Source organism: Gallus gallus, chromosome 4 (assembly GCF_016699485.2).
Source record: "Gallus gallus isolate bGalGal1 chromosome 4, bGalGal1.mat.broiler.GRCg7b, whole genome shotgun sequence".
Classification (NCBI taxonomy): Eukaryota; Metazoa; Chordata; class Aves; order Galliformes; family Phasianidae; genus Gallus; species Gallus gallus.
Genome location: NC_052535.1, coordinates 89,140,460 through 89,150,497, shown reverse-complemented (window position 1 = coordinate 89,150,497; position 10,038 = coordinate 89,140,460). Strand labels below are relative to the sequence as shown.

General features: G+C 46.6%; 1 long non-coding RNA gene across 1 annotated transcript in view; it reads left to right on the top strand.

The window, feature by feature from the left end:
- Positions 1 to 2,172: 2,172 nt before the first annotated feature.
- Positions 2,173 to 10,038, top strand: part of LOC121113227 — a 53,998-nt gene continuing 46,132 nt past the window's right edge. Inside the window, exon 1 of the long non-coding RNA XR_005859807.2 lies at positions 2,173 to 2,326. This is a non-coding gene — a long non-coding RNA (uncharacterized LOC121113227). The remainder of the gene's footprint in view (positions 2,327 to 10,038) is intronic.

Below are 10,038 nucleotides of genomic sequence, written 5' to 3'. Positions count from 1 at the left end.
GGGCAGCCACAGCTCTGGACAGCAGTGCCAGTCTAAATCTTCCACCTTTTAGTTTAAAACCATTCCCCTTTTGTCTTACCACTATGGTCTAAAAAGTCCATCTCCATCTTTGTGAAGCTGGGCTCCATGATCCTTATAAGTCCATTCCAACTCAGGATGTTCTACGATTCTATGATTGCTTATAAGCTCTCTTCAAATAGTAAAATCAAGGGCTTTTGTGCAAATCAAAGAGCTGTACCATGGTGCCAGCTCCAGTTCAGGATAATTTGGCTCTGGTCTATTCCCCCATGACCAGTCTGGCCTGGCCTCACCATTCCCCAATCTTCCTACTCCCAAGGAAAGAGTGTCTTACATACTCTGGGGCACAAGATGTTTAAGTTCAGGCAACTGAAAGAGTGTCTTTGGTCTCCTTTGACTGTGGCTGTAGGAGTGTAGACGCCTACACTTTGGCACTGAAACTGATGTGTTTCCATCTATCAGCTAATCCCGCCTAGGGATTCAATATATTGTTAATAATGTGTCTAGCAGGGGAGGAGGGAAGTGTCTCAATTTTCAGGCTTATTCAGGCTTGAAAATATCCTTGCTGCGCTGTTGGGAACTGTGGTGACATGGCTGCTTGCAGGGTGTTTTGGGGTGGTGGGTGCTTCAGGTTAGCTGGGAAGGGGCACATAGCAGGGGGTTGGAAGCGGATGATCATTGTGGTCCTTTTCAACCCAGGCCGCTCTATGATAACTCAACCAATCCCCCTGCCACTCCATGAGGAATAACCCTGTTGCCTTTGCAGCTTTGCCCCCACTCCCATTTTGCTCCCACCCTTGAGAGAGGAATTATTCATTGGCAAATAATTGCGCACTGCTCTCCTCCAGCCTCGACAGCTCGCTCAGTAATAACAGCCCACTGTGTTCTATCACATGGGGCTCTTTCCTTTCTCCTTTGTCTTCAACTTCCAGATTCCTCTTAAGGTTCGGAATGGAAAGGTCCCTCCTCTCTGTCCTTATCTGCAAGGTGAAAGGAGGGAGAAATTGTCTTCTGCCTTTGGGAAGATAAGTCACGTTGGACTTTTCCTCTTTAGAAAACTCTCTAATGCCATTTATCAATTAATTACTGGGTTGCATTTATGCCCATTAATTCCCCTTGCCGTCTTTCATTTTTGGAGAGGTCTGTGCTGCCCAGGATCTAATTGTCCTGGTCTTACATTGCTTTCTTTCTCATTTTCAAGCTAAGTGGATGCCAAAGCCTTCGAAGGCAGCTGTCTCTTCCCCCTCCTCCTCTACCCTGGCCATGCTCAAAGCAGATTTGGCTGGGCTTGGGGGGAATGGATTAATCTGTGTGGCCCAAGCTTTAAATCCTAATTCTACTCCTGAAACAATCATTGCTGGATGCAGGGAAACATTTTCACCTGGATTTTTTTACCTGGACAGAAATGCATTCAGGTCACCTGCAACACGCTGGGGTTTTATATCAATCTTGGTTCATCCTTTGGGCCCAAATAACCAAACCAGACAATTTTGAAAAGAAAAGCTTCAATTTACCTTTGTTTCCACCCCCCTCAAACAGTTTAATACCTCCCTTTGAAACAATATTTCACTTTCTTCGCTTCAAGTTAAAACACAGACGTATTTATTTTAAATGGAAATAAGTTCCCAAGTAAACAAAATGGGCTTATTTTGTTCAAATGATTTTCTAAAGAAAAAAAAATGAAAAGTATACCTTTCAGATGGGTCCAAAAATGCTTTTCTTCAGTTCAATCACTTAATCATAGAGCTTTTCCTGCCCCCCTACCCCACAATCACCATCCCTGATGCCATCGAGAAGAGCACAAATGCTGCCATTTAAGCCATGTTTCAGCGGGGAAAGATTTTCCTCATCTTTCTGGTGTTAACTAAGTCAGTTTTTAGAGACCTGAGCAGAGTCAGTCCTCTGGGGCAATGTGCTTGGATGCTCAAATCCAGCAAGAGCCCAGAGTTTCACGATCCTTTTCCCAGAGTGCCCAATGGGCTTTGGATGGTATTGTGCTGAAAGCCAATTAGAAGAAAATCTTTTGTAAAAGCCCTGGCTTTAGCCAGAAAAAGAAGGCCGTGATACACATAAATCCCATCGGCTCCTACAGAGATACGATGTGTCTGGGAGGCACAGATGTGGTTGTGAGGTCATAGAATCTTAGAATGGCTTGGGTTGGAATTGACTTCAAAGAACATCCAGTCCCAACCCCCTGCCATCAGGAGGGTTACCAGCCACTAAGCCAGGCACCAGATCAGGCTGCCCAGGGCTGCATCCAACCCAACTTTGAACATCTGTACAGATGGGGCATCCACAACCTTTCTCGGTAAGAACTTCTCTGAGTTCTCCTATTACCGTGTCTCACTGGGGACCAGAAGGAAATAAGCTTTCATGCATGGGGTGGGCTTTCTCCTAGAGTGTCTTCACCCAAACCATGGGTTTGTGGTTGCTTTTCTGTCTCCAGTGTCTCAAGAATCTATGAGACCTCCTCTTAAATGAGGAGAAATAAGCATTTCTCAGCAGAGGCACTGCAGAACCAGATACCTGAAGCAAGGTGGGTTTGTCCTAGCTGTCAAGTAGGTGCAGCAATGACTGTGTGAAATAGTTATCCAAAAATATGAGACATTTTGGGCTGTAGCCCCCCAGCAGGTGGGCATATATCTATGCTGCTCCCCATGGGAGCTGTCACGCCAAGGTTATTGCTTTGGGGATGGCTGGAGTCTGACTATGCTGGATTGCAAGGACCACAGCACAGATATCATTGGTCTCCTTGCCATTGTTACCGATAAGAAATGCTTCCACGAGGAAGGTATCCAAACTCAGGGGGTGCAAATCCAAATGCATCTCTCAAACCAAGCATCTGGAGTTGGAAAAGCATTGCAAGTGCTCATATTATAGGTAGATAAGCACATCTGGCTCAATTCTAGCCTTGGGTATGGCGCTAAGATTGCTCCCTGGGGATAACATGTGAAACGTGCAAATGCAGTTTGCACCTGTGCCAGTCCCAAGAGTGTGTAGATAAATTAATGATCTGCCAGCAGTGCCCCTGGCCTTTCTCACTCCAGGCAAATCATAGAATCATTAAGGTTGTAAAAGACTGCTAAGAGCATCAAGGCTGGCCATCATCCATCCCCACCATGCCCACTAAACCCCTGCCAGTGAATCAGTGTCCCTGCTGAGGAAATGGTTATAGGGATAAAGTTATTTTCCTTGCTTCCTAAGAACACTGGCATCTTTTAGACCTTAACAATGCTAAGGTACAGGGAGAGCTGTTAGCAGCATCACTGTTTACATCTCTCAAGGGAAGATGAGCTGTTATGCTTGGACTTAAAAACCTCTTGTGTAGCAGCATGTGGCTGTGCCCTGGGTCAAATGGGACAGATGCTTAGAAATTCGCTGTTGGATGAAGTACGATGGTGAGGCAGTGGTGGAAGACCCTGCTGCTGCACTTGTCTTCAAAATCAGGTTGAAACTGTGCACAGATCTGATGCAGGCTCTTCCCTTGGCCATGAGCTTTGGCTGAAGAGACTGACAAAAACATCCCAGCAAAGCAGGGGTGTAGAGGGCCAAAGCCACCATGCCAATGCTGCCTCAGCTACCATTCCATGCGCTCCTGGCTTGCATTTCTCATCACCCATCTTTTCTTTAAGTTCTCCCACCCTGCAGGGTGAGTTATTGCAGGGCAGCATATCTCTCTCCCATAACTGCCCCTCTGCCATGGGAGGATTTATTTCTCTCATCCCAGCTGGTCTATATCCAGCCATCACCATTCCAGGCTCCTTGCCAGCTCTGTGCTTGGGTCTTTCCCTTCCCTGCGTGGGAACAAATTGCTCAATGGATGGAGGCCCTCAGAAGACCCGAGGCCAAGGCCATCCCCATAAACACTACCCAACTGTTTTTTTTCATTACAAAGAGGATGACATGCTCAGCAACTAAACCTTCTGTGCTTCCTTGCTTCTGGCTGCATTTGCAACCATCTTCCTTCTGCACTGCTGGAAAATCAGACTGCTCACCAAGCTTTGGATGTGACTGTGATCAGGGGGGTTTATCAGACTCTCTCTTTCCTTGGGAATAAAACAAACCCAACGGTATCTGCTCCAGCTCTTAGTGAAATTATGGGAAGTGTGAGGAAAGGATGTGTTAGCTGGTGGCCATTCAGTTCCTCCAGACTTGAGAGTGAGAAATGGAGCAATGCTGCAGTGTGTAGCCACACTGCCCAGAGAGCCATTAATTGCCTTTGGCTCTTCATACCAGGGTGAAGCAAAGAGTGGATGCTGTCGCCCACAAAGCTGGCTCCCACCCTGAGAAAATGAAGTTTCTTCCTATTCTGCAGGGTGTTTGAAAAGGGTTAGGGTGCAACTTAAATAGGGCTAAGATCTGGAGGAAGTATCACAGGGAATATTCTTGAACTTCCTTTTATTTCCTACCTCCCTTGGGTACCATGATGGCAGAAGGAGGAAGAGAAGCCAAGGTAATGCCTGAGGAGTAAGGAGAAGATGAACCCATTGTAGAATCACAGAATAACCTCAGTTTGAAGGGACCCATAAAGGTCATCAAAACCAGTTCCTGGCTCCACACAGGACCACCCAAGAATCATAGAATCATAGAATCATAGAATGGCCTGGGTTGAAAAGGACCACAGTGATCATCTGGTTTCAACCCCCCTACTATGTGCAGGGTTGCCAACCACCAGACCAGGCTGCCCAGAGTAGGTGCAGTTGGACCCTGCAATGGAATTAGGAAGTTTTGCTGAAGTCCCTGCCTTTTCAAGGTATATGAATGAAGAAGGAATAAACCACACTTGTGGTTTTCAATAATTTTCCTTTGTGGAGCCAGCCCTAATGTATTGCAATAAAAGGGCAAACCCGTAAGGCCACCCTATCTGCGCTTACCTTTCTTGGGCACCTTTTTCCCCTGGAAAACCCCTGGGTAATCTGTAGGTTGGAAACATCTAGAAGAGACAGAAGGATGACTCGTGGGCCAAACCATGGATGGAGAAGACCAGATGTGGAAAAAGGAACAGATATTGCCATGCTTAAAATTTAATTCTTAGAATCATGGAATCATCAAGGTTGGAAAAGACAACTAAGGTCATCTAGTCCAACTGTCAACCCTTCACCACCATGCCCAATAAGCCACAAAACCCCTTTCCCAGTGGGCTGGAAGAATGGAAATTGCCTGGAGAACTGGAATGGAGTGTGGCAGTTTTCTGCCATCTTCACTTTCCAGAACCTTCAAGCCTAAATTTAAGGATGGGCAATATACTTAGGAAGCTGTCAAAATCCAGGTGCCACCTTCCTCTGGTTGATGTGGGCTGCCTTTGGCCGTCCTCCCCATCTGGATTTTTATTTCCTCCTCCAGACCTTCAAGAAATGGTTCCTTCTTTCCCATCTCCAGATGGAAAAGCCAGAGAGCAAAACCCATCCTGGCTCCTTGCCACTCCTATTTTGCACCACCAGCTGTGCCCATTTTACTGCACAAGCCTTTGCTTGCCTTCCTCTTCTCCCTCTTGCCCTCCCTGTTCCTCCTCTGGACATTTGCTGATGCCAAGCCAGCATCCTGACAGCCAAAGTGACATTGTAATTTTCTCCCTGGCAGTGGTCTGGGTTGTCTGAGGACACACACAGCAGAAAAAGGAGGAAGGGAGGGTGGGATCTGCTTTGTAAGGCTCGCTGTAGTTGCAGAGGGGGTTTGGTCTGCCCAGGAGCACTGTGGTTCCCTCTAGGATGGAGAGCAGCAGATTTGGCAATGGAACATGGGAAGTTTGGTGATGGAGGCTTATCCTCCAGGTGCCAGCCCCAGTTTTTGCCATCCCCTCCCCGGAGAAGCTGTATACTTCCCAAGCACCTCCACTCTCAACCCATCCATAAGAAATCATCATAATCCAGCTCAATGGGTGGCATTCCCCTTCATTTCATGCCCGTGATATTCACTCTCCATTAATGCCTGCCTGAAATAACTCGCAGGGCGGTTCTGCAATTTTGGCAAAGGAGGAATCTGTATGTGTGAACGGGAGGAGATGGAGCGAATGTGTAATTGGGCTTAATCTTTCCACACTCAAGGAAGCAACAAAACATCTCTCTTCGTCTATTTAGTCAAAACACGGCGACATCATTGCTCTATTGCTCAGGAACAATAAAGATGCAAATAATGTCAATGTCTCCCAGGCTTTTTGCCGGGACGTTTACTGGGGAGAATATTATTGCGTTCTGATTGCTTTGTATGAAATCCACTATCAGTGCCTGCACGTGGCTTTGCTTCTTGAGGATGCTGAACTAAATTGGAATGAAAATGAGAAGCGCCATGTCTGCTGCTCTATCTTGATGCTCTGACTTGGGCTGTAGTGCTGGAAGCAGAGCTGGGGGCTTTGGCAGTGATTCTGAGTGACGTTCAGGTTTTCTTCTTTTGAGGAAGTAAGGGAAGTTTGGGGGCTTAATTTTTCCTTGGACATCACTGGGACATGGCAGAGAACAGTGGGCAGAACCATGATGTAATGGTTGGGTGTCACAGTCAACTTGTCTGCCTGAGTATCTAAGGAAATGGAGCTCGTTTACTGGATAGGTTTGGGGAAATCCCTGCCCAATACTGAGCCAGAGTGATGGGGTGAGGAGCATGGGCATGAGGAGGTGTTTGGATTGGAGAAGAGGAGGCTCAAGGGAGACTTCATCACTCTCTACAACTCCCTGAAAGGAGGTGGGAGGAAGGTGGTGGTTGGCCTCTTCTCACAGGTAACAGCGACTGGACGAGAGGTGTTGGCCTCAAGTTGTACCAGAGAAGGGTCAGGTTGGATATTAGGAAGCATTTCTTCTCCAAAAGAGTGGTCAGACACTGGCACAGCTGCCCAGGGAATGGTGGGGTCACCGTCCCTGAAGGTGTTCAAGAATGATGGAGATGTGGCACGGAGGGCCATGATCACTGGGCATGGTGGGGATGGGCTGGAGTGGGCATTGGGTCTTTCCCAACCTGAATGATTCTATGATCTGATCATGGGGATGCATGAGGTGGTCCAGGTGAGAGGTCAGCAAGGTGGAGCTGGAAAGGAAAGGAATGAGATTTTATGGGCTCAGAGCTGAGTGAGGGAGGTTGGAGCTGGAGGAAGACTGCCCTGAGGGTGAGGGTGAGTAAGCCAGGCTGCACTGCCAGCCCCAGCACTCATACCTCCTGATGGTGCAAATAGGAACGTGGTGTTGGTGTGTCCCAGTGACCTCTCTGTCCTGGGAGGATCCAGGAGTTGGTGGTGATCACTGTCAGCACAGTGACTGCCAGGTCCTTCCACAAAAGAATTTGTTATCCATCAGCAACAGCCACGATCTGCTCATCACCTGCGATGCTGAAGGCTGCATCATATGACTTTAATTACTACTGATAGGAGGTAGTGACAGATATTTATCCAAAAAAAGAATCCTTTGCTCCTGAATTAAATATTTAGCTGAAAAGTGAATGGCATTTCTGATAGAGGAGTAGGAAAATTCAAGAGGAGAGGTAAAACGACGCACGTTAACCAGATATCTGGCACACACATGAGGTTCATTTTCTAATATCTAATGTATAAAATGTTCTCAGTGTCAGCGTGCAGCTCTAGCTGTGCGTAAGGAATGATTTCCCTATAGCATGTGGCTGGTTAACGGAATTCTGGTTCCCAAACATTCTGCCTTCCCAGAATAATGCTGATACAAAAGCAGAATTAAGCTTTAGATGGAAGGGCTTGATTTTATGCCAAGAAATTTAGAAACAAAATAAGATGCGCTCTTCAATTTGGCTTGAGTTGTCTTTTTCTTGATTTTAATTGTTGGAAGGGTTCTTTATTTTTTTCTGGGGAGGGGAAGAGGAAGGCATTAAGACTCGCATTCGAAATGCAAGAGTTTTCCTGGATATTTCATTAATTCCCAGCTCAAGAATAAGGAAAGATGGAGCAGGAGAGCTTTCCCTAGAGTACACAATTGCAGTGAGATGTTTGTTTTCAAACACTGATGTATCTGTATCTAAAATCCTGCTCAGCTCTACCAAACTGACAGATCTTGTGCCTGCTCCTCTCCCCTTCTTTCCATTCATGTTTTCCTTTACCTCTTTCTGGGTAGGAATCCTATGGTAAATATTTTACTCAGCTTTATCACAGATCAATGAGTTTCAAAGGGACTTCTTGATTTGTTTGGCTTGTTTTGCTTCAGCACAGCAAGAAGTGAAGGTTGCACTTGGGTTGTGCTTGCACTGCTGGAAGCCAATGAAAAAAGGTCTTTAAAAATAGGGAGGAAAAAACCCAAACAATATGTATGTCTATGCTTATTTTCAAAAGAGGTTCAGACTCCTTAGGTCAGTTCTGGGCATTCAGAAATGCCTTGCACTGTTGTGCTGAAAACACACAGCCTTTTGCTGCCAACCCATTATAAACCACAGCTGTCCCAACAGCCCTATTGTTTCGGCCTGTTCCATGGCACATTTCTGAGCTCGGATGGTTTCTATCCCCGGCATCCTTTCTTGCCTATTCTCCCATATGTTCCTCCTCCAAACTCCATTTTTCCTTCGTCCCCCTCACTCCCCAACCCTCATCTTCAACCATTCATCTCACAGATTAAACTTTCTGTGACTGTCTTTGGAAAAAAAAAGTCCCAGGCTGAAAGAGACGTTTCCCTCCCAATACCTCAGTAGTGATGTCTTCAAAGATGAGACTTCTAAATGAGGCTGCTTGTCCTTGTCCCCACACTGTTGTCTTTATTCAGGGTTTTATTGAGCTTTCCCAGCTCTGTATGGCATCCAGAAGTGTTCAGCTTGCTGAATGCAACTGAAGGGTGTGGTGGAGGTGAATTATTGTCAGACTGATGTCCACCCTGGAGGCTATGGCACTGGGATATAGGACTGCCTACCCACTCCTCCGTCTCTTCTCTCTCTCTCAGACCCAGAGCCCCATTACACTCATGGCACATCAATGCTTCCAGATTCCTTTGCCCTCATTGGGTGTAACTTGTGTACCACCAACCCAACCTATTCTATCATTGCATCCCCCAAGGCTTCTGCTCCAGGGTATCAAATGGGACGTAAGATAAGGAGTGACTCCTTTTGGAGTAGAAGATGGAGGGCAGGTGGGGGACATCCAAAAGCATCTCCAGTAGCACTGGGCCTTCAGCTGCCTTACGTAGGTACATAAACATTCAATAAGTATTTGAGCACCTATTGAATCACCAAAGGTCTACAGAGCCACTTGTTCCCTGAATTTAAACTTCTCTCTCTGACCACTGGTGTGGCACTTCAGTGGTGACTGGCTGTCCAAATTCTGCAGTGGGCACTCATGTGGTGAGTGTGTGGATACCTACATGGAGACATCTACACGTGGGCAGTGAAATCAGTGAGTTAAATTCCACCTGCAGTGGGTGAGCTGCACTTGCCTGTCCATGTTTAGATCCAGAGCTGTAACTTGGCAATCCCTTTGTTAGGCAGGAGATCACAGAATCACAGACTCATCGAACTCCATCCTGAGTTGGAAGGGACCCACAAGGGTCATTGAGTCCAACTCCTGGCTTCACACAGGAACACGCAAGATTAAATTCATATTTCTGACATTGTTGCCCAAACTGCTCCTTGAACTGTGGCAGTTTTGGTGCCATGACCACTGCCCTGGGGAGCCCTGCTCCATGCCCGACCAACATCTGGTGAAGAACCTTTTTCTAATGAAGAAGCAACGCCCATCCCATCATCATCTCCACCTTCCATTGCAGGCCAGAATGACTAACGGAGCTGGGAGTCTTCCAGAAAACTTGAACAAAAAACAATGCCTTGCAACATAATCAAAAACAATAGAGCTATTTTGCTTTAGAGGGCTACCACCCATCAGGAGCTGATCTTGGCAGTGTAAGGATGTACTGGGGAGCAGTGGTAGTGTGCTCACACTGAGTCACAGGCACAGAGAGACCTCTACATCCAAGAAAAGTATGCTGGGTTGGTTCAAGAGCCATTGGGGTGAAGAACCAGTTCCTTCAGTTTCTCTGTAGTTTTCCAGCACAAAGTATTCGCTGAAATTATTTACAGAATCACTTAATTCCAGTG